General features: G+C 43.0%; 1 long non-coding RNA gene across 1 annotated transcript in view; it reads left to right on the top strand.

Annotated features, from left to right (window-relative positions):
- LOC138156519 (uncharacterized) overlaps window positions 1–18,658 on the top strand; it is a 94,181-nt gene extending 75,523 nt beyond the window's left edge. Inside the window, exons 3-4 of the long non-coding RNA XR_011167170.1 lie at window positions 8,076–8,300; window positions 18,426–18,658. This is a non-coding gene — a long non-coding RNA (uncharacterized lncRNA). The remainder of the gene's footprint in view (window positions 1–8,075; window positions 8,301–18,425) is intronic.
- The last annotated feature ends 5,337 nt before the right edge of the window (window positions 18,659–23,995 follow it).

Below are 23,995 nucleotides of genomic sequence, written 5' to 3'. Positions count from 1 at the left end.
GGGGGTGGGGTAGGGAGAAGTCCAGAGAGAGAAGAGATAGAAGGAGGAAATGGGGGGGGCAGGGAGAGAGAAGAGGAAGAAAATGGGAAAATTCAAGGCAAGGAGAAAGGGGATATTAATGGAGGAGAGATGAGAACTGGGAAGTGAGGATGGGCAGGCTGAGAGAGAAGCAGAGAGAGGGAAGAGACAGGGAGGGAAAGAATGTAAGGAGGACAGAGAAAGTAGGAGACAAGTAGGGAGCAAAGAGAGAAGGGAGATCAGCAGAGAAGGACAGGGAAAATGGGGAGACAGAGCAGGAGCAGGCAGGGAGAAAATGAGAGCCTCAGAGAGAGAGGCAGACAGAGATATGGGGGGAGACAGGGAGAGAGGAAGGAGAAGGAGGCAGCAGAGAGGGGTGGGGGTGTGGGAGGGAGCTAGAGGGGGGAGAGGCCTAGAGAGAGGGGAAGGGAAAGGGGGAGAGGGGAGAAGAGGCCTGCAAAGGGGGGAGGAGGCTATGAAGTGTTGGGAAGGCAAAACCAGGATCCATAACTTGGAAATTATAAAAGGAAGTAAATCCATCAAAGTGAATTCATTTGGGAATACAATTAGGAGAGGGGCTGAGCAAACAAAAGAAGCCCACATTGGACCAGGCTTGGCCGCTGAGTGACAATGTGCAGGCTAGGAAGGGATGGAGGCCAGGGAAGGAGGGGGGAAGGAGGGGGAGGGATGGGGAAGGAAAAAAAAAAGTCAGCAAATGGGATTTGTTGGAGATTCTGGACAGGAAACCAAATCGATGTACATTCATTCTGGCTCCCGGGAATTTGGAAGGCTTTTTATTTTATTTTCAGTAAAAGAACTTTTGTCATTAAACATGTAAGCCCCAGAAGCAAATATTTGTGCTCCTGTGCCTAAGAAGGTGTGTGTACATGGGTATATATTTGTGTGTCTCCTATGTGTACATGGGTATATATTTGTGTCAGTCTCCATGTATACTCTGGAAATGAAGATAGAAGTGGAACTTTAGAGGTCTCTAAGTTTACTGCCTACATTTTTCAGAGAAGGAAACTGAGGGTCGTGAGGCCCTCAGATCCTCTCCTAATTGTATTTCCACATGGATTCATTTTGATGAATTGGCTTCCTTTGATAACTTCTAAGTTATGGATCTTGGCTTTCATGGGGACAGATGCATCTTCCCTCCCCAGCTCCCTTCCATTGAATAGGAAGGGACTTTAAACAAAGGTCATCTAACCTATCACCTTCATTTTACAGAAAAGGCAACTGAGATCTTTAGCGATGAAGTGACTTCCAAAAGGGCACACAACCAGGCAGCTGCATTCACGTATGGAATCCATGTTTTCTGGTCCCTGATACAGGTCTCTTGGGGAAAAATGTCTTCCTCCTTCCTTTTGCCCCACTCATTTTAATTAGATTCAGCAAAGAGGAATTGAATCCTGGAGTCCCCTCAGAGTACAACGATGTAAACAAAAGAGATTACACATATGAATATGCATATGTCTACCTGTGATTTCCTGGACATTTCATTGATGCTCAAATTTCCACTTTTAGAGAGTTATCTCAGGGCCCTAAGAGTTGAAATGACTTTCCCAGGAACACACAGCCAGTATGTATCCAAGGCAGGACTTCGTGAGTCCCAAGCTACCTCGATATTCACTGTGTCGCTAAGTATACCCAGTTCCAGAAGTTAGCACAGTGCCTGGATCTCAGTAGGCACTAAAATGCTTATTGACTGACTAACTGATTCATGCATTGATAAGTATGTATGAAAGATATGCCAATTGATTTGGAAGAGGGAGAACAGACTAACAATGCAGGGGAGGGGTAGGAGGAGCCGAAAGGCCTAGGGTAGCAAGCTTCCCCCAGGAGAGCTTTGAAGGAAGCAATCTCATTCTTTCAAGGGGAAGGGTAGGGTTGCTGAATTCTGCCCACTAGATCCCTAGGGAGGGTGCAGACCCCAGCACCACATCACGAAGAGCCATTCCCATTGGTGGGTTCTCTGTGGGAAAACTGAGGGCCAGGAAGCTGGGATCTCATCTTTTGTATGAAGTGTCCCAGCCTGGAGCCCAAGTTAGGTCATTGGAGTGCCCTACATAATACTTTGAAGCCTCTAAGGTACAGAGTTGGGGCCCATCAATCTTTCTTGATGGAATTTCCTCTGAGGCTGATACCTATACCTATGAATTCAGGTACAAAAACAAGCAGAAAAAGACTCAGGGTTGTAGGGGATTGTAAGCTCCTTGAGGGCAGGACTGAATTAATTCTTGTCTTTGTCCCTCTCCCCCCCCCCCATACTAGACCCTTGCACATATTAAGTCCTTAATAAATACTTGTTGAGTTGGTTTGAATACCACACACAAATCCCAATGCACAGAAACACACACAGATACACATGTAGAAGCATGTGCACATACTATAAAGGCCCTACAAACCTGGAGGCACACACATGTGCACACACCACACACGTGTGCGCACACCACACATGTGTGCACACACCACACACGTGTGCACACCACATACAAACACACATGTGTACACCCATATACACCACACACATACAAACACACACACAGGCACACACACACTGGTCAACACACCCAGGCTCTCCCCAATTCCAAGCTCTTGGGGCACCAATTGTACCGATCCTTCTGGTGTGAGACCCTCCCCGTGGGCCAACTCTGGAGGCAGATTAACTGTCACTCGGAGCTTCAGGGAGGGACCATCTTCCAAGTTTTGATTGGGGTTGAAATGATAACCTGAGTGTGCCAGTCTCATCCCAGCTCCAGATTCCTCGATGTCTCCCCTCAGAACAATAGTTCTCCCACTTTTGCCTGTAACCACCTCCTATTCGCCAGGATATGGTCAAGGGCTCTTTGGGGGCAATTAGAGCATCTGTCATCTGTCCAATGAGAGTGTCAGTCCATGCAATATCATCCCTCCTGGTGGCTTGGACAGTGGGTGTCTAGCCCATCAAAATCCAGGCTCCAGTTTCTGCTGGAATGCAAGAAGCATTAGGCTGGGCTCGGGAAATGGGGAACTCCCCAAATCTCTGAGGAGGGGTCTGATTTTCTCCTAGAGACCAGAGAGAGGTGACAGGTGATCCCAAGGCTTCTCCCCAGAGATGGTTTGGCGTAGTGAACATCAGCTGCAACATCATTACCCCCATTAAGATTCCCATCAGCACTAACATCACCATCACTTTCACAAAGGAAAGAGAGACAGAGTTAGGCAGACAGAGAGAGAGAGAGAGGTAATCTGCTGTTTGTGAACTTATTTCTTTGAAAAGTTTGATGACTGTATTTCAATATTATTGATTGTAATCCTATGCATTTTATTTTATGCATTTAGAAACACTCTTCTGAGAAGGCTTCACCAGACTGTCCAACGGGTCCAAGAAGCGCAAAATTCTCTGAGAAAGAGGATGATAAGGAGAAAGAAAATGAGGAGGAGAAAGAAGCAGAGGCAGAGGAAAACAGACAGGTTGACAGAGAAACATCCAGAAAAAGGCAGAGAGGGAGGCAGGGAGAGAAACACGCACACAGAGACACAGACAGAGAGAGACAGAGACAGAGAGAGAGACAGAGAGATGGAGAGTTAAAAGGGACTTAAGTGCCTTTGGGAAAGGGAAAGTGTCCTCCACCTGGTGGGTTTTTTTTAAGTCATTTTTCAGTCATTTCCAACTTTCTGTGACCCCATTTGGAGTTTTCTTGGCAAAGATACTGGAACAGTTTTCCATTACCTTTTCCAGCTCATTTTACAGATGGGGAAACTGAGAAACGGTGACTTGCCCAGGATCACATAGCTAGTAAGCATCTGAGGCCTGATTTGAACTTTGAAAGCTCTGTCTTCCTGATTCCAGGCCTGGTACTTATCTGCTTCATAACTTTGCTGCCCTTATTAAGTTCCTGCTTTGGGCCAGATACTGTTAAGCATTATACTCATATACCATCTCATTTCATCTTCACAATATCCCTTTGGTGATTATTATCCTAATTTTACAGTTGAGGAAACTGAGGCAAACACAGGCCAAGTGACTTGCCCAAAGTCACCCTATTAAGTGTATGAGGTTGGATATGAGGCTTCGGGCTACATGACCCTGGGTCCTGGATGCAATGGGCCATCTAGCTGCCTCAAAGAGACTTGGAGGAAGAGGAAGTCACACAGAAACAAAGGCAGACAGAGAAAGTCTGAAAGTCAAAGGGACCCAGCAGCGTCCTGGAGCCCACCGTCCTACCAGGGCTTCCAGAGTGTGCAAAGTTGGTTGGATTCCAAGGAGATGGAAGGAAGTCCTTCAAAGTGAGGCTTTTGCTAAGGTGTGGGTATTCAGGGCTTCAGGTACCTTCCTTCTCCCAAAGGTTTGCAAGGCTGCCAGGCTAACCTCAACCTTCTGTGTGTAATACAACAGTATAGTTTCTATTAGACTGAGGGATGGAAATAAAAGTCTTGAAGGAGGCATTAGAACCAGATGCAGAATGAAGTCAGAGGGGAGATGGTGGGGACCAGATGGTTTTCTCCAGCCAGACCTTGAACTGGTAGGCAGAAAGGGTTCTGGGCTTTGGGAAGACCAGGCTTGGGGTGGGGGGGGGGTTGGTTGCTCCCAGGGACAATTTTGGGAATTGTGGAATGTGGAAATGCCATCTCTTGATCAGAGGTGATGAGAGAGGAAGAGACATGGACATAGTTTCTAGGCTGGTGGAGGGCTAGGTGGCACAGTGGGTAGAACACCAGGCCTGGAGCCAGGAAGACTCATCTTTATGAGTTCAAATCTGACCCCAGACACTAGCTGTATAGCTGTAGGAGAAGGAAATGGCAAAGCCCTCTAGTATCTCTGCCAAGAAAACCCCAAACGGGGTCACGAAGATTTGGACATGACTGAAAAATGACTTAAAAAAACCCCACCAGGTGGAGGACACTTTCCCTTTCCCTTTCCCAAGCCAGTCTGCCACTGGCTGGGACAGTAGTACAGGGAGAGTGGGGGTGGGTAGGCTCTCTGTTGCTGAGGGATTGGGCAGCAGAAGGCAGGAAGAGGAATGGGAGAAGGAGGAGAGAGGAGGGGGGCATTCCGAGTGGGTGGTGGAGAGGAGGCATATTGGAGGAAGAGAGGAAAAGAGAGAGAAGGGAAACCAGAGTGAAGTGCGAGAGGGAGGGGGAGGAAAAGTGCCAGAAGACAAGAGAAAGGGGAAGAAAGAGAAGGAGGAAAGGAAGAATGCCTTTGAAGTGTGCAGCACTTTACATATATCATCTCATTGGAGTTCCAAAATAGCCCTGTGAGGTAAAGCTACAATTGTCCCCACTTTACAGATAAGCAAACTAAGGTCAAGAGTTAAGTCACTAGCTCAAGGTTACACACCTAGTAAATGTCTGAGACAAGATTGGAAATAAGGTCTTTCTGATTCCAAGCCCAGCTGGCTGTCCCATACTACCCCTAGCCTCAGTAGAGTTTACCTTTTCAATCAATCAGTAAGTTAACAAGCATTTATCAAATGCCTACGATAAGAATAGAAAGCTGGACTCAGAGCAAGGAAGACCCTGATCCAAATTTCTTCTCTGACAAATAGTGGCTGCATGAAGTCATTTAATCTCTTAGTGTTCATCCAGACAACTCTAAGATTCGAAATTGTAGAGAGAGTGCTGACCTCATTAGTGAAAGAAGTTTCTTCTTCCAGGAGTTCCCTACGTCAATGAAATCATAGGAGCAGACCCTCTCCCTATCCCTACTATGTGTCAGGAACTGTGTTTCATGATAAGGATACAGATACAAAGAATGAGATAATCCTTGTGCTCTCTAACTTAGCTTTCTCTCTCTCTCTCTCTCTCTCTCTCTCTCTCTCTCTCTCTCTCTCTCTCTCTCTCTTTCTTTCTTTCTTTCTCCCTTCCCTTCTTTCTTTTTTCTTCTTTCCTTCTTTCTCTCCCTCCCTTCTTCCTTTCTTCCTTCCTCTCTTTCACTCTCCCCTCCTTTCTTCTTCCTTCTTTCTTTCTCCCCCTCCCTTCTTTCTTTCTTCTTTTCTTTCCTTCTTTCCTTCCTTCCTTTTTCTCCTTTTTATTTTCTTCTTTCTTTCTCCCTCTCCCTTCTTTCTTTATTCTTTTCTTCCTTCTTTTCTCTCTTCCTCCCACTTTCTCCTTCCTTCCATCTTTCTTCTTCCTTCTTTCCTCTCTCTCTCTCTCTCTCTCTCTCTCTCTCTCTCTCTCTCTCTCTGAATCTATCTATCTGTCTTCAGTTTTCTTCCGTTTTCTCCTGCCAAGTTCCAGGACAGACATGGCTGGCTGCAGCTCTAAGAACTCTGGGATGGCCTGGGAGATTATTTTTACACCAAAAAAAAAAAAAAGCCACTGTGGGCTGGGAACGTGCTCAGGACCCAGCTAGTGTGCTTTGGGGCCTGGCCCAGCTATGCACAGGCCCCTCCTGGGGAGTGTTCCCCACCCCCCCCCCCCTTCTCCAGGCAGGCTCGGTGGGCAGGCAGCAGGGCTGGCGGCCCCATGAGCACCTAAAGGTAGGGCCACGCCCTCCCAGCTGGCCCCTCAGGCTTCGTCCCCTCTGAAAGTGATCTAGGGATCAGAGTTTTGATGTAATTCGTGTCTCTGTCCAACTAGCTTCTTTGGCCCAGGCTTGGAAATGTGGTGGTCACAGTTGACATCAATCATGTCTCCGTCTGGGGGTGGGGGGCTGAGGATAAGATATCAGAGAGGTGACCAAGCATACCCCACATGATTCAAATCATCTCAGCATTGATTAATGGGGTTCATTCTGAGTTTCTGAATCATCACAACTGTTGCTCCCCTCCACCTAACATCAACAGGCCTTTAAAGGGAAAGTATCCATTTACCCCCATGCATGTGATACATTAGAGACCATCAACTCCGATTAGACGTTAAATGCTGGATGAGTTTTAGGCAAACTCGATTTGCTCAAGATACTTTTCAAAGGTTCAGCAATGATTAGACAATTCCCCCCACCCCCCTCCACCCTCCACGTCTTTCCCTCTCCCCAGCGGCTTTTACCCAAACGTGTTTTGGCTCCAGCCCCTGACATATGGGAAGAAGGAGTGTGTGCCCTAATAGAGGGTGCCTTAAAGTGGAGAAGGGGCCCTATGGGCTACTTAAAAGAGAGACAGTTTCTTAAAAAAAAAAAAAGTAACAAGGCAGAAAATAACCCCAGATGTCAAACTTACTATCTAGAAGTGAAGTATGAGGGGCATCTTCTGCCCATCGTTGGAGAAAATATCTATGTCTTCTGCCCTAGAACAAACATGCAAATCCTTTTCTCTCTTGTTTCCCTAAAGAAATAAGAAGTCCTATTCATGTTCTTACCAGAGATTCCTAGGTTCAAAGGAAAAATAGACTTTCACAATTCTTGCCATGGACACATCACTCAGGTCTTAATGCTTGGGACAAAGGGATGAAAGTGGGGGGATGGGGAGGAGAAGAAGAGAAAAAAGCAGAAAACTGTTTCCCTGTCTTTGGATTCCTGTGTAATAGAGAAGAATGACCTCTTAGAGTGACTTAATTTTGATTTTCCTTATTTCCTATATAGCAGTGGTAAGGAGATAGTATGATGATCAGGGTTCAACCACTCCTATTCTGTCCTTGTTATCCAGACATGTTTTTCCAATATAAATATTCTTCCTCCACTTTGGGAAATAGTTTCCAAGGATCTGTGCATCTCTTTCTGTTTGCTAACTTCAAGTGCCCAGTCGGAGACAGACCTTCTGGCAAAACACCTCTTCTTCTTCAGCGATGTTGGACCATCATTTTCTTCTTCCCAACAATATTCCTAGGAAACGCAACTCTGTCCAGCAATTGCAAGTAGCTACCACTGTTCATAAAGGCAAAGTAAACATTTAAAACAAAGGATGGTAAACATCTTCTCCCCATCCCTCAGCAGAGAGAAAAAGGATTAAGGTTCTTGGTGTGTGTGTGTGTGTGTGAATTTCAACAACATAGCTTTTATGCCATCATGGATTGATCCAAGTAGCCTCAATCCCAATCTTAATCCTTTCTTTGTGGCAGTCACTTTTATTCTTTCTATATCTTGACTTCATTTAATTTTTTACAACTTTGTGTCCTCTACTCATTGTCAGCAGCTGGTTCCTCTTCCAACCTCTATCCTGGATTTAGTTAATCAATAGGAGATATTTCACCTAGCCAAGAGCAGAGAAAATACTCTCCAGACAGACCCAGAAATGATAACTTTGATGAAGAGCACAGCTTCAAGGAATGGGACCCCCAGCAGCAAAGAAGAGAGTTGGTCAAGGAATGGAGCAGACCCTGAGAACCCTCAATCTACCCACTAGAGAGCTGCACCCAAGGTGAGTTGCGAGGGGATGCTGTGAAGAGAGAAGGGGATTCCATTCCTTGCCATGCCTGGACTTGTGAGTTGCTTTTTGGCTATACCAACATCCTACATGAGTACCTCACTCTCATTTTATTTTAACTTTGACCCTAAGTGTTCTCAGATTTGTTGTGAGACTTTTTTTTTTTATGGCAGCCATTTTTGCTATACCTTGAGTGTAACAAAGCAAAACAATTTTGCTTAGAGATAATAGAATGCATTGGCTTATTTGGAGGTTCGTGAGCTATAGTGTTATGAGCGTAGCCTCACAGGATTGCTCCTAGAACCCAAGGTAGCAGTTACCCTCTGGGGACCAAACCCTTAAGTGTCAGTGTGAATTAGGGACGTAGCTCACAGGGGATCCAAGGTAAGGGCAATATCCCCAATGCCTAGCACATAGTAGGCACTTTGTTAATGTTTATTAGATTGGAATAGAGGTAGCTCTGCTTTGGGTCCAATGAGTTTGAGGTCCCCTGGGGCCACTGCCAAAGAGCTTGACAGAATAGATCAGACACTCAGAGTTTCAGGGGAATAACACATAGAACCAGTCAGTCAGCCAGGCAGCTGGACAAAGAGACAGACAGGCCACAACCCCCCCCCCCCCCCCCCACCCCCCTCCCCTTCACACACACAGAAACAAACGACTAGGAATGGACAGGTTGGGAGAAAGCTAGCCCAAAGTGAGGGGAAAATGTAAGGCCTTAAAAGCAATTTCCTGAACCGGAAGGTGTTTAGTTCTCAGGATATTGGCATTCTTTCCCTCCTCCCCACCCAGCTCCCCTCCATTGTCACGAGCCTCCAAGTCACCAGCCGGGGCCAGAGGCCGGGGCGCCTCAAAGACATTTCTGGGCTATCACAAATTAAGCATCATGACCGCTGTGCAGGATTAAATCAGAGAGGAGATGATGGACTGGGAAAGAGGATCAAAGGCAGCCAGGGCCCAGGATTAATTGGCAGAACTCCCAATGAAGCACACTCAGGCATGGATGCCTGGCAGGAGGAAAAAACAGTAAAGCATTCCGATCGGCAGATAGAGAAATATGGACTACAAGCCGCCTCCTCCTCCTGGATCTCCTCCTCCTCCTTCTCTTTTTCTCTCTGCCATCTCTCTCTCCCCATCCTCACTCTTTCCCTTGTTGTTCACCAAAATACATTTATTTATTAATTACTTCTCATTACCTATTCATTCAGCTTTTAAAAAATACTAGGGTACAAACAAAAACAATGATCATAAGGGAATCAATTGGTGATTACCCTGGTATAGGAAGCTCCCAGGTGAGGAAACTCCCTTCACCAATGAAGGTTAGCAACCTCTTTATAGCTTACCATCTCACAGAAACTCCCAGAGTGATGAAAGCCAGAGTGACTCTCCCCAAAGTTACACAGACACTGAAGCAATGAAAAGGGAATCCAAATCTTGCTCTTTCTAGCTCAAAATAATAACAAGAATGAACAGGTGAGGTTGGCAAAGTGTTTCACATACCATTTAATTTCACCTTCTCAGAAGACCCCGAGAAGTAAGTTCTATTATTATCTCCATTTTATAGATGAAGAAACAGGATGAGAGAAGTTGGAAGATTTGCCCAGGGTGTCACAGAGTCACTCAGGGCCTGAGGCGGTTTTTGAACTCAGGTCTTTTGATTCCAAGTGTGGCTCCCTATCCATCCTTACCATCTTGTCTCTCAAAGAATAGCATTTGTCCACATTTATTAATCAACAAGTATTTCTTATATTCTTATTTTCATATGCTATCATGTTTAGTTATTTTTTCAGTCATGTCTGAAAGTTTGTAACTCTTTTTGGAGTTTTCTTGGTAGAGATACTGGCATGGTTTGCCATTTCCTTTTCCAGCTCATTTTACAGATGAGGAAACACGCAAATAGTGTTAAGTGACTTGCCCAGGGTCACACAGCTAGGAAGGGTCTGAGGCCACATTTGAATTCAGGAAGAGTCTTCCTGGCTCCAAATGAGGTGGTCTATCTGCTGTGCCACCACAGAGCTGCCCATATATGTTATCATATACTATCATATACCATATGTTATATTTTATTACATTATTCATTACTATATTACATTACATTATTTGGATTTAATGAGTTTTTATTGTATTATATCATATTCCAGCATCTATCAAACAATAGATCATATTATATTATAATAATTGCATATCATATCACATTGTATCCCATCATACTATATCATACCATATAGTATCACATCATATGATGTCATATCATATCGTATCATATCATATTCATTAGATTATATTACTATGTTCCAGGCATTATGTTAAGTACTAGGAAAACAAAGCAAAAAACAAAAATGAGTTATTTCTGTACCTGTTTTATGAACTGTATCCCTCTTCTCCCTCCTCCCCCTTCCCTGTCCCACATTAACTGCTTGATGGCAGGCATTGTTTTCTTTTTGTCTTTGTAACCCTGTAGTTAGCATACTATTTCACTCATCTTAGGAGCTAAATAAATTGGTGGTGGATTCTGCTGAACTTCCAAAGCCCTTCAGGTACCTTATCCAGTTTGATTGCATTATTATCCCCCTCATTTTAAAAAATGAGAAGACCACATCTCAGAGAGGTCAAATTATTTTCCCAAGATCTCTTGAGAGAGCAAGAATAGATTTTAGACTCCAGCCCAAGGACCTCTCTCAACTAAGTATGGCTTCTTATCCACATTTATCCATCAATCAATAAGCATTTGTTATATTATTATGTAATTCAATATATTAACACATAATATATTTATACACTTATGTTATATTTGGACCCACCATATTACTAAGTCAAAATAATTGCATTATACAGTGGAGTTAGTAATGTATTTGGATTCAGAGGAAGGAACTAACTGGGTTTAGATCTTGGCTCTACTGCTTTCTATCTCTGCCTGGCTCTCGGTTTCCTCCTTTGCAAAATGAAGGAGATGGACTAGTCCACAGCTAAGGTCCCTCCAAGTTATTCATCTAAGAAAAATTCTATAACAGGGCTCTACTCTCAGGGAGCTTATGTTCTAAGAGAATAAGAGTGGAAAGGACAGAAGGCTAAGGTATCGGAGACCTTAGTGTCTGGTTTGGGCTGTGCTCTTTCACCTGTGTGACTGACCCTGGGCATTTACCTTCTCTCAGCTTCATTTTTCCTATCCATAAAATTAGGGTATTTATTTAGTTCCCTGTTTTCTTCAATGCTATGAAACCATGACTAGATGACCTTTAAGCTTTAGATTAAAGCAATTCAACAAATATTAAAAAAAAAAAGTCTCCCCTAGCTCTGATTGGTGATTTTAACATTTCCCAAGAGGTATTGTTATACAAGACATTAAAAAAAGAGAGAGACACAAAAATAACCAAAAAAACACCCAGTTGAATAACCCCTGCCTTCAAGGAGTTTATTCTCTGCTACTGGAGGGTTGTGGTATAATATATCCACACAGTTCCAACTTGTACTAAAGTTACACGTAAGGAATACAAAGTAATTTCAAGAGGGAGGGTCCATACCTAGAGGAAATCAGGAAAGGCTTTGTATAGGAACTGGCTCCCAAGCTTTGCTCTGATGGAATCTAGGGATTTTGTTAAGCAGAGATGAGGAAAGAGTGTATCTCCAATCCTGGAGGACCTCATATGCAAAGACCCGGAGGTGGGAGATGTAAAACAGCTGAGCTGCTTTGGTTCTGTCCCTCTTGATTAAGTTTATTTTCCTCTGGCTTCCTCTCCACCCATTGTCCTCTTTCCCCCAGCCCTAGCCCTTAGCTCAGTAGGAACTTGGGACTTTGGAGACATTCTGCCCCAGTCCCAAACAGCAGGGGGCTGAGCAGCTTTCATAGACTCCGTGCTCTCCAACATTCCTCCCTGTAATGACACCCATGGCTGGGTGATCTGCTTAAATAGCATTTGATCCCCTGAGCTTACTGTGCCACCTCTGACTTTTCAGCTCCCTGCTGGACTCTGAAAGCAGCTGAAGGCTGGGAGGAATGTGCTGAATTAGTCCTGGACTTGAACCATTAAGTCTCCACTTGTTAATTTCTCCCTTTGAATTGTACTGAGCCAGGCATCCTGGCCCAGGATCCCCTCCCGTCACCCCTCCTCACCATCCTCACTCACAGCCTCCTTTCCCCTTTTTCTTTCCACAAACTGGAGGTAACTGGAGGCCAGTGAGGTGGGTGCTGGGGCCTCATTTTCCTTTCCTATTCAGGGAGTTAACAATCCCAAGAATGTACAGAATCAGTTTGGAAATTGCTGAGGAGGCAGCCCTGGCTTCTTGGGGGGGGGGGGAGGGAATGTGAAGAGTTTCTTTTCATTCTGTCCCTCTCATAGACTGACTTCCTTTGTCTCTTTCCAAATCCCTCTTCGTGATCCTAGAGGCTTCCTCGTCTTAAAAATATTAATAATAGAAAAAAAAAGATTGTATCTTTGCCTAAGGTACGTGCAGCCCCTTAGAATGGATCAGGTGTAATTAATAGCAGAAAATATTGTTTCCCCCCTCCTTCTCTTGACCTGTCACCCCCATATAAGTGTCTTAAGTTTTATGATGGCTAAACACAAATTGTGTGTGTGTGTGTGTGTGTGTGTGTGTTGGTGCATTCAGACTGTGCATACGTATTCTGTGTGTCGGTCTGGTACAGGACTGGAATTGGTTCAGGCTTTATTTATCTTCAGTTCTTTACATGTAGGCTGGCCTCCAGCTGAACTCAATCACTGCATGAAACTGATCTTACCCCTTGGAGTGAGGGGTCCTGTCTCTGAGATCTAAATGCACCTAGATCTATTTACACACACACAAACAGGCAGTCCAGAAGCAAGACAGCCGGGGCCCTGAGCAGCATTTCTGTCCGGCTCCCTAATGCATTTCAAAGGCCTCTGGAGGCCTGGAGGTATCAATATTTATTTGTTTCCCCAGTGGCGAGCAGGAAACTAAGTGCATTTGAGCCCCCCAATACCAGGCGCCCATGAGGTTACGTTGCAGTAAATCCTTGGGCATACAAGGGTCTCATTATGGAAAATGCTCTCTTAAGCAATTGCAGACCTTTTCGCTCCCCACCAGTGTGGTATTATCATTCCCATTCATCTAGGACAAAACGAAAGAAATGCATTGGGGGGGGCAATTAAAGAGAAGGTGGAGGTGGGGGAGAGACTCAGATGAGAAACCCCATCAGAGTGCATTGTCAGCAACTAGAAATGAAGGGCCTTTAGTCAATATTGTTTATCTTAATGGTTACACAAATATGTTCATTTTAAGTAATATTATCTTGCTGTAAAGGTCATTGGGTTGGACTGATGTATGGGACTTCACTCCTGATTCATTATGTTTGATCTACGGCCTTCTTGGAGTCAACAGCACCAACCTTTGGGTTAATGGAAGCCACACCAGCCCTTAATCCAGTAGCTTTGAATTTTTCTGATTGTGTTGGATGGGGAGGTTGGGGCAGGGTGGACTTGTCTGTTCTCTTAGGGTCAGAGACGTTCCTTTTGATCATCGTCTGAGTGGGATGTGAACCTCAGGTCACGAATGTTCTCTGCCTAACCTCCAGATCTACCAGACAAGCAGCAACAGGACCCAGAACTCTTCCCCACTCCTGAGGGGAAGGCCAGAAAGCTTTGTTAGCCACCTAACTCTTGAAACTCAAAAAATCCAATGGCCACTCTTCCCCCCTAGATCTCATGAATGTGAGCATTCCTTCCAGTGAGGCAGATTGCAACCCTTTCATGCCTATCCATCCTGTTCTATCCTGATTTCCCCCCCAGGGGGTTGGGAAATCCTTGGTGAACATGATGTGTATCAAACCATTTGAGAATTAGATGTAAGAATTCCACCAGGATGTAAGCTCCTTGAGAATAGGGGGAGACTCATTTTGGGCTCTCTTTCCATGTTACTGTGTTGCCCTCTCCCTATCTTCTTTCCTTTCTTGGAAAGCAATGAATCTGTCAAGGACAAGAAAACACACTGATTTTGGAGTAAAGCTTACATGTTTGGGGGAGGGAAGAGATGGGATGTTTCCTTTGGGATCAGAAGATCTGGAATCTCCTCTTACTTGAAGTAAAAAAATTCATATTAACAACTCTGGGTATTTGTAAAGGAAACAAACCAATAAAAAAAGGACTTCATATAAATTAATAACAGATTCATGGGAGTTTAGAATTGGATGGAACTTCAGAGATCACCTACTCCAATTCCCTTATTTTGCAGATGGAAAATGGAGGCCCTGAGAAGTGAATTGTAGGCTTGTGAATCACAGATTTAGAGCTAAAAATGTTCTTAGATGCTGTCTTGTTCAGTGAATATCCTTATTTTACAGTTGAGAAAATGAAAAGCCAGAGAAATTGTTTTAAATTAAATTAAGACTAGTTCAAGGTCACCCAAATAGCTGTGAGGAGTGGTATTTGAACCTAGATCAGTCAATTATATATAATTTATTAAGTTTCAAGGCAGGCACTGTGAAAAGTGCTGGGGATACAAAAAAAGGACAAAAAAAACCCCAGCAACAAATAAAAAAACCCAATCCCTGCTCTCAAAATGCTCACAGTTTAATAGGAGAGACAACATGCAAACAACTGCGAAAATGAGAAACAGAGAGGATGAATTGCAGAAAATCAGCAGGGGGAAGGGACTGGTATTAAGAGGGATAGGGAAAGGCTTTTTGCAGAAGATGAGACTTGAAGGAAGCCAGGAGGAGGGAGAATATTCCAGGCATGAGGGACAGCCAGTGAAGCCCAGAACTGAATGATAGGGTGCCCAGTTTGAGACCAATGTCACTGGATCACAGAGGATATGGGAGTTAAGGTGTAAGACTGAAAATGTAGGAGGGGGTGGGATTATAACAGAGGATGTTTATGCTTGATGTTGGGGGCAATAGGGAGTCACTGGACTTGATGAAGTAGTGTGGTTACCTGGTCAGATTTGTATTTCAGGAAGATCAATTTGACAGCTGAGTCTCAGAGGATGGATCAGAGTGGAAAGAGACTTGAAACAGGAGACTCACCAGAAGATTATTGCAATAGGTCTTTGAGTCTTTGAGGAATAATTTAGTTCAAATCAGACTTCAGATCCTTACTAGCTGTGTGACCTTGGGCAAGTCACTTAAGCTCTGCCTGACTCAGTTTTTCTCATCTGTAAAATGAGGATAATCACATTATTTACCTTTTAGGGTTGTGAGGATCAAATGAAATAATATTTGCAAAGCAGTTTGTAAAACACTACATTTTCTAATTTGCTAATGATAAATGTGAGCTCATTATTCTGCTGGGGGCTAACATGGAGACATTTCAGCTTTTTTGATATACAGATTTTAATTCTTTTTTTTTTTTTTTGCTTTTTGGAGGGGGAGGGCAGGGCAATTGGGGTTACATGACTTGCCTAAGGTCACATGGCTAGTAAGTGTTAAGTGTCTGAGACCCCATTTGAACTCAGGTCCTCCTGACTCTTAGGCTGGTGCTCTATTCACTGTGCCACCTAGCCACCCCCCAATTTTTTTTGTTTGTTTTTGGAGGGGCAGTTGGGTTAAGTGACTTGCCCAACGTCATACAGACAGTTTTGTGTTAAGTGTCTGAGGCCAGATTTGAACTCAGGTTCTCCTGATTCTGGCCAGGGCTCTATTCACTGCTCCACCTAGCTGCCCTACTAGACAGATTTTAGATCTAAAGCTAGAAAGGTTGTTAAAGATGTTTTAATACAATGCCTTCATTTCACAAATGTGGAAACTAAGGCCAGGTAGATGCAGGTGTTACTTATCCAAGTTGTCCCAGGCAGTGGTTAGCTTCTCCACCAGTCATTACAAAGAGTCAGGTCCTCCACAAACAGCTGTTGATTGGTATTATCTGGCCTGTTCCCCAAGTTCCTCTAATGACACATAGAAAATTCCATTCCAGATTGGCTCCCTAAAATGACTGCTGAGGCTTCAATATCATGGTCTCCTTTTTTTGTCCCCCAAGTCATCATTTCAAGTCATTGGCTCTTTCCAACCTGATTCTCAGTCCTGGCTTCCCTGTTCTGTATCATCCAGGACTTGGGAGGAACCAAGAGGGACTCCTGGGCTCCACTGGGTTAGTATGTTTCAAGATCTCAATTCAAGGTATTGACTGGCAAAGGGACTGCAAATTCATATAAGGTGCTCACAAATGACTGCATGTCTTCAGACTTCCTGAATCTACCCAGCTAATTACCTGGTTGGTAGTTATCTTCCAGCCCTCACCCTTGTCCAGATTCTGAATGTCACTTTGTAGGAAGGACATCAATAATCTAGAGATCTTGTAGAAGAGGGCCACGGGGATAGAGAAGGACCTCAAGACCATGCCACATAAACATTGGTTGAAGGAACTGAGGGACTTTTATTTTCAGAAAAGAAAAGATTCAGGGAAAACTCATTACCTGTTTACAAACATTCCAAGACTCTTCATGACAGGGGCTATCTTTTAATTGCTAGTCCCCAGAGGGCAGAGCTAGAATCAGTGGGTGAAAGTCACAGATGCAGGTTTGGAGTTCATGAAAGAAAAAACTTGCTAACAATGAAAGCTGTCCACAAGTACACAGGGTTACCTTGGGAGGGAAGAGGGTTTCCTTTCACTGAAGATCTTCAAGCAAATTTTGGATACTTATTCACATTGTAGAGGGGATTCTGAACTCTGGGTACACAACCTCTGCATGTGGAGAGGGATCGAAATGAAGTGAAACCCCCCCCCCTTTTTTTTTGGACTCCTGAGTATGAGTCCTGCCTCTGACACTTACTAGCCTGATGACTTTGGGCAAGCCATTTCCTTCTTTGGACCTCAATTTCTCCACCTGTAAAATGGGAACTTATATCACCTAGTTCCCTAGTTTCCTTGAGGAAAGTACTCTGTAAACCTTCAATTGTTCAATAATTGAACACTGTCAATATTAATCATGTCACCCCACTCTGGCCCACACTTAGGAAGATTGAATGTGTCAAGTTACTCTGATCCAGGCTGTTATAGCAATATTAATAAATAGTATTGTGAAGCCAACCCAGCCCTCAAAGACTCCTGAGGAGGTCAATAAAAAAATCCTTCTTCAGTGAAATATCCTTTCATAAATACAGGGTTTCCCAGCTTGGAAGTGCCCTAAAGGAAGGCAGAGGGTTGAAGGAAAAGGGTGTGGGGGGTATCTGCTTATTTAGAAGGATGATTGAATTGCAATATATTGGGTTCTTATTGAACATGACATTCCCTGGGGCTTTCTCATGTAAAAGAAAGGCGCAGATTTGCTGCCATTCTCATACCAGCCAATACATGCATTCATTTACGAGCACCTTATGTGAACCTCCAGTCCCTTGGCCAGTCAGTACCTTGAATTGAGATCTTGGAACATACTAACCCAGTGGAGCCCAGGAGTCCTTCTTGGTTCCTGCCCAGGTCCTGGATGATACAGAACAGGGAAGCCAGGACTGAGATTCAGGTTGGAAAGAGCAAATGATTTGAGAAGTGTCACCAAACTGTAGCAATTCTACTACAGGACACATGCAGTGTGGTGCAGTGGAGAGAAAATCACAGGTTCTGGAGTCAGAGAACCTTGTTCTAAATCCCAGCTCTGATGATTAATTCCTTTGTGACTTTGAATTAGTTACTTCACTAAGTATATGATGGGTGTGGTTAGAATGGATGGGCTCTGCAGTCCCTTACAGTTCTGGATAGATGATACTTTGACCCCAAAGAAGTTGATGACAAAGAAAAAGGTGATATGCACATATATTATGTACATGCACACATAAGATATAATATATTTATGTCTATATGTCTCTCTCAATTGCTTAGAGGCCTCCCTGCCCTCCTTCCCACCCCTATACTTCAAAGTAAATGCAAAGAGGATATTTATTTATGTCTTTTGTGTGTTCTTTTTAAAAACATCATAGTCATCACAGTCACAAAATAAATATTCTCTGCTTGAGCTGGAAATCTCTGGTTATACTAAAGGAACAATCCCTGCTCCAGAGACCTTTCTTCCTGTTGGCCTCAAAGTGGAAGCTTTTCCCCCTAACTCTACTGCCCTCCCCTACAACAGGTCATAGGTTTTAAGTGAATGGCCTTCCAGACAAGTCTATGTTTGGAATTAGGTCATCTCCTGTTTGTCTTCTTTGCTTTGGGATAGATCTCAAAAGTCTCCAGAGTTGCAGGGTCTCAGTCACTAGAGCGGTGGTGTCAGAAGAATGGCCGAGTCAGACCACTGGGGAGAGAAAAGGCTGCCTACAGAGAGAGAACCCACTGGAAGAAGGAGACCACCTGTTATTGGTGGGGATGAGCTCAGGGAAGAAAAGCTATAACAGAGCAAACCAGCAGCCCTGTTGCAAATATCCCAATGAAGATTAAGTACTAACCTCTCAACTGATTGTAATCATTTTATGATTCTTCTTTGGCATTTCCTTTTCTGGGTGAGAATAAAACTGCCTTTTCCATACGTGATTCATGTTTGTACTCCGGGTATCTTTTTACTTCTTCCACCCTGCTGGGGAGGACCTCTTAGCAAGAGCTAAAAATAGAATTGTTCAAGCACCAGGAGCTTAGTTCTACTGTTAAAGAGACAGGCAACCTCAGGGCAAAGGACACAGAGTAAACCACAATGATGGGTAAATGACAAGGATTGGTGAAGGTTGTCAGCCTCTGTGTTCTCAACCTGGTAGTGCCTGGCTAGAAAGCAAAATATTCATAACAATGGTGTGTGTGTGTGTGTGTGTGTGTGTGTGTGTGTGTGTGTGTGTGTGTGTGTGTGTGTGAAAGATGAAAGCAAAGTCAGTACAAGAAAAGTAGAACTCTTTTTGGGTCCAGTCAGAGAATATTTACTACTGATGACCTTGGGTAAGTCAACCTCCCCATTCTCTAGTTTTTTAAAATTAAGACAGGATGGCTTCCCAACTCTGGATATATGTTCTAATGACTGAGGAATGACTGAATAAATTATGTTATCTGAAGGCAATATAATATTGCACCCTAAGAAATGATTCAGAGGAGGAATTCAGAAACACAGGATGATTTGTATGAACTGGTAGAGGGAAGGAAAGTAGAGATACATAGTTATTGCAGTTAAATAAATAAGAAAGAACATTAGACACCAGATGAACTCAGAATGATTGCTACAATTTTGATTTAGGTGGAACATATATACCTCCTCCGTAAGGCGAGGTAGGGGACTACAGGTATGGAATGTTGTGTCTACTGTCAGATGTTAATGCGTTCTTGCTCACTCTTGTTTTTACTACTTTGTTACAGAGAAGGGGGACATATGTGGAAATGTCAATAATGTTTTCTTATTAAAAAAAATTTTTTTTTTGGAGGGAAGAGGCAATAATGGTTAAGTGACTTGCCCAGGGTCACACAGGTACTAAATGTCTGAGGCTGCATTTGAGCACAGCTCCTTTTGACTGGGGATAGGAGGTGGGGGGTGGGGAGTGTGTGTGTTCAGTCTACTGTGCCACCTAGTTTTTTTTTTTTAATGTTCCTAACATTAAAAAACACACACACACAAAAGGCATTAAGGACTAAAATGTATGAAATAGAATTTGAGATAGAAAAAGGAATGAGGGAAGAAAGAGAAAAAAAGAGAGAAAAAGAAATGAATTTAAGAAAAGATGACTAGTTTTATGGGGTTTTTTAGCCTTACTTATAGGTCACCCTTCAACCTATTTCTCTAATTACCATATTTAATTATATCACACTGAGCTCCAGAGCAGCCCAGGAATATATTTGTTAATTAATACAATCTCAACAGATCTCTCAATCAATCAGTCTCGGAGCCTGTAATAGTTCATCAAATATTATTTACTTAACAAATTGAATATACTTCCCTTCTTAATAATAACTCATATCCATATGTATCAAATGCTTATATTTCCTAGTACTCAATAAATATTAAAGTTATATTGAATATAACATTTATTAGTAAGGCTACTCAATAAGAAAACAAAGACAGATAATTGTGATATTTTAGCTTCAAGAATAGTTACAGTTACCTCAAATCTTTGCTGTATTGGAAGATAATGTCTCTTCACTTCTGAGACCACAGTCTCATATCACTGAACTAATTTAGAATAACAAATCAAGTTTTTTCATAAGAATTATTTTTGTCTTCTTCTCCAGGTAAAGGTTAAAAATGTTCTATCAAGTAAGAAGGCCCTTTCATCCTCTTTCTGTCTTTTCCAACTTTTCTGCATGCAGAACAGGGAAATAGAATCTTCGGCTTCAATCATCAGTCTTAACATTCTCCAATCCAATATTTGAAACTGACATCTTAGCAACATTCCATTTGAATCTTAAAGGAACAGTAATAGTATCTGTAGTATCTTGGGAGATTTTAGGGAAACAAGTATTACAAAGAATAAGAAGGAAAAGAAAGAGAGAAGGAAGGAAGGAAGGAAGGAAGGAAAAAAGGGGGAAAAAGAAAGAAAAAATCAATGACCCAAATGACTGAGAGCAAATGAGCTGACAGTAGTAAAAATCTATCACTCTGTCATGAGGTCATCTGTCTGTCATCTGATCTTAGATAGACAGAGACCTGGGCTAGAGCTGTTCCAGGGGAAGTTACATTCAGGGGTGGGGAACCTGAAGCTTTGAGGTCACGAGGTCTTCTAGGTCCTTGGGTTCGGCCTTTGGATTGAGTCCAAGTTTGACTGAACACTTTTTTTTGTGTATGCTTTTTGGAGGGGGAGGGCAGGGCAATTATGGTTAAGTGACTTACCCAAGGTCACATGGCTAGTAAGTGTTGAGTGTCTGAGGCTGGATTTGAACTCAGGTCCTCCTGACTCCAGGGCTAATGCTCTATTCACTGCCCCATCTAGTCACCCCAACAAATTCTTTTATTCAGGGTATCTGTTCTGTGAAGTTTGGATTCAGTCAAAGGGCTATACTTGAGGAACTAGAAGGTCACATGTAGCCTCGAGGCTGCAGGTTCCTCATCCCTGAGGGTTCATTCCGGTCTTTGGGATGTGAATTATAAATGTTTTCCCTCTTGTGTAGGGTATTCTCATGAGAGAATCTCTTTGCTGACTGAACCAAGCAAAGTTTTTACAGGCTCAGTTCTCAATTGCTCCTTCCTCATCCTGATAGAATGGAAGTGCTTTGAGGTCAGGAATGGTTTTGTTATGCTGTTTCTAGCATCTAGAAGGTGTCTGGAACAGATTAAGTACTTTAATGAATGCTTGTTGATTGGCTCATTGATTTCTGATTGATCAAATTCTCATCTAATTGACTGTTCCTCATCTGTAAAATGAGGGGAGTGGATGAAATGATCTCTGAGGTTTCTTCCAGTTTTAACTCTAAGAACCTGTGGTTTGAAGGCTATGATAGTAGACTAGAAGCCTTGGCAAATACTAGACCCAGAAAAGCTCCGAGTGAGGGAGTGGTAATGTAGTCTACATTTATCATTCAAGGATGACTTTGCTGTCATGGCAAGAGCCTTGAACTTTGAAACAGGAAAGATATGTCTTTAAACTGCCTCTTCTACATTACCATTTGACCGGTAGAGCACAAATCTGATAGAAGCAAATTCTTCCCTCTCTGCTTCTTACAATTCCCTGACTCTCTTCAGGCCTTAGTGTTAAGTAATTCCTTTTGTAGGAGATGACTCCCAACTTCTCCAATGCCTTTCCTTTTAAGCTTACCTTCCATGTATGGGTGATGTCATCAGAGAAGGAGTGGTGCTCTGTGAGCAATACAGAATTGAAACAGCTCAAAGGAGACACGAGATGCACAAATTTAGAGAATTTACCTCAAATGTTCACATGGCCGATTTGTGCCCGACCTGTGGTAGAACATTCTGAGCCCACATTGGTCTGATCAGCCATTGTCAGACACACTGCAACTTGACTCTTGCATAGTGATGTCCTCTTTGCGAACCAGAGACCAAGCTTCCATCTGTTCTGGGTCTGTTCTGTAAATGCCTATTGCATATTCATCTCCCCTATTAGAATGTGAGCTCCTTGAAGGCAGGAAATATTTTTCCTTTTCCCCTCTATTTCGAGTACTTAGCATAGTGCCCGGCACATAGGAGGACCTCAATAAATGAATTATGTTTGGTTGGTTGATTGATCCAAGGAGGAGGCTAGTTGAGTTGAGAGAGGTTTGTTACCAGACAAGTCACAGAAGCTGTGTTCACAGCAGCTCTTCAATGCCTTCCATTAGCAAAAAGCTGCCTCAGGATTTGAGTCATGGAGGGAGGAAGTGTCAAGCTGGAATAGAAAGAGGAGCCATACATACAAAAGGATTCCTGAGGACTGTGTGTTGACTTAGTTTAAAAATGTATTATTTGGGCCGCTAGGTGGCGCAGTGAAAAGAGCGGCAGCCCTGGAGTCAGGAGGACCTGAGTTCAAATCCGACCTCAGACACTTAACACAAAACTAGCTGTGTGACTTTGGGCAAGTCACTTAACTCCAATTGCCCTACTTCCAAAAATAAAAAAAAAAGAATCTTAAGAATGTATTATTCCCAGAAATAACTGGCCATGTAACCTTGAGCAAGTTACTTAACCCCAATTGCTTTAAAAAAAAAAAGAATGTATTATTATCTGTGTTTATATTCATTTTGCTAAAATATTTCCCAGTTATATTTTGGCTTTACTTGCAAGTGTTATGAGCCATATACTGATCTTTACATGTTCAACACTTCTGATCAAAGGGATACCCACCCTGGTGAAATCATAGATGCTTGAGTGATCAATAGGCATTCCTCAAATGGCCCACTCTGCCCATGGGAACAGTCCAAAGAAAAGGCTCTAATAATTAATGATAATAACTAACAATTATATAGTATGTTAAGGTTTACAAAGTGCTTTACATATGTTATCTCTTTTTATCTTTGTAAAAACTCTGGGAGATAGGCACTACTATTAATCTCTTTTTTTTTAAGATGAAGAAATTTAGGTTGAGAGACGTAAGTGACTCGTCCAGGGTCATACACACAGTCATATGTGGCCCAGGTGGAATTTGAATTCAGATCTTCTTGACTCCAGGCCCAGAACTCTTAACATTGACAAATAGGATTGGGGAGGTCATACATAATTAATTAGTGAATTCTCCTGTGTTCAAGTAGGACTTCCTATTCTAGACTACATAGATATATAGAGTGACAGAAGGTTGGTTCTGGGAGGGACCTTAGAAAATGTGTAATCTTAAAGTTAATGTGTTTATAGATTTCATCCTGAGGCAAAGCATCTGGGAAAAGAGAGGTGATACTCCCACTGTGTTTTGCCTTGGTCAGACTATTTCTAGATTTGTGTGTAGTTCTGGACACCATATTCCTCTAGAGGAAGGTAACGAAGATGGCCCAAGACATTCATGCCATAGCATGCAACTATAGACTGAAGGAGCTGGGCATGTTTAGCTGGAGAAGGGAACCCCTAAAGGGGACCTGATAACTGTGCTCACGTGTTGGAAAGGCTGCCATGTGGAAGGTTTAGGCTTGATCTGGTTGGCCCCAAAGCAGAGCTAAGAACAGCAGACGGAATTGTGGGAGATCTATCGACTTGGTCACCACTCTCTTTTTCTATATAAATACTGTTATCTGCTCTAGTCTTCTCTAGGCAAAGAAACCCGAGCTGCTTTAGTGTAGTGTTTCTAAAATGGGGCTATTTGGAACTTGGGTCATTGGGATCATTGAAAGAAAAAAAAGGTGCTAGTGAGTTTTGATTATTAGTGATTCTATTGATCTGAATTTAAGTGTTGAGGGGCTTCA

The sequence above is a fragment of the Petaurus breviceps genome, unplaced genomic scaffold (genome assembly GCF_028583685.1).
Source record: "Petaurus breviceps papuanus isolate PSGF00001 unplaced genomic scaffold, PetGlider_PUasm1.0 99, whole genome shotgun sequence".
NCBI classification, from domain to species: Eukaryota; Metazoa; Chordata; class Mammalia; order Diprotodontia; family Petauridae; genus Petaurus; species Petaurus breviceps.
This window is presented reverse-complemented; position numbering and strand designations above follow the sequence as displayed.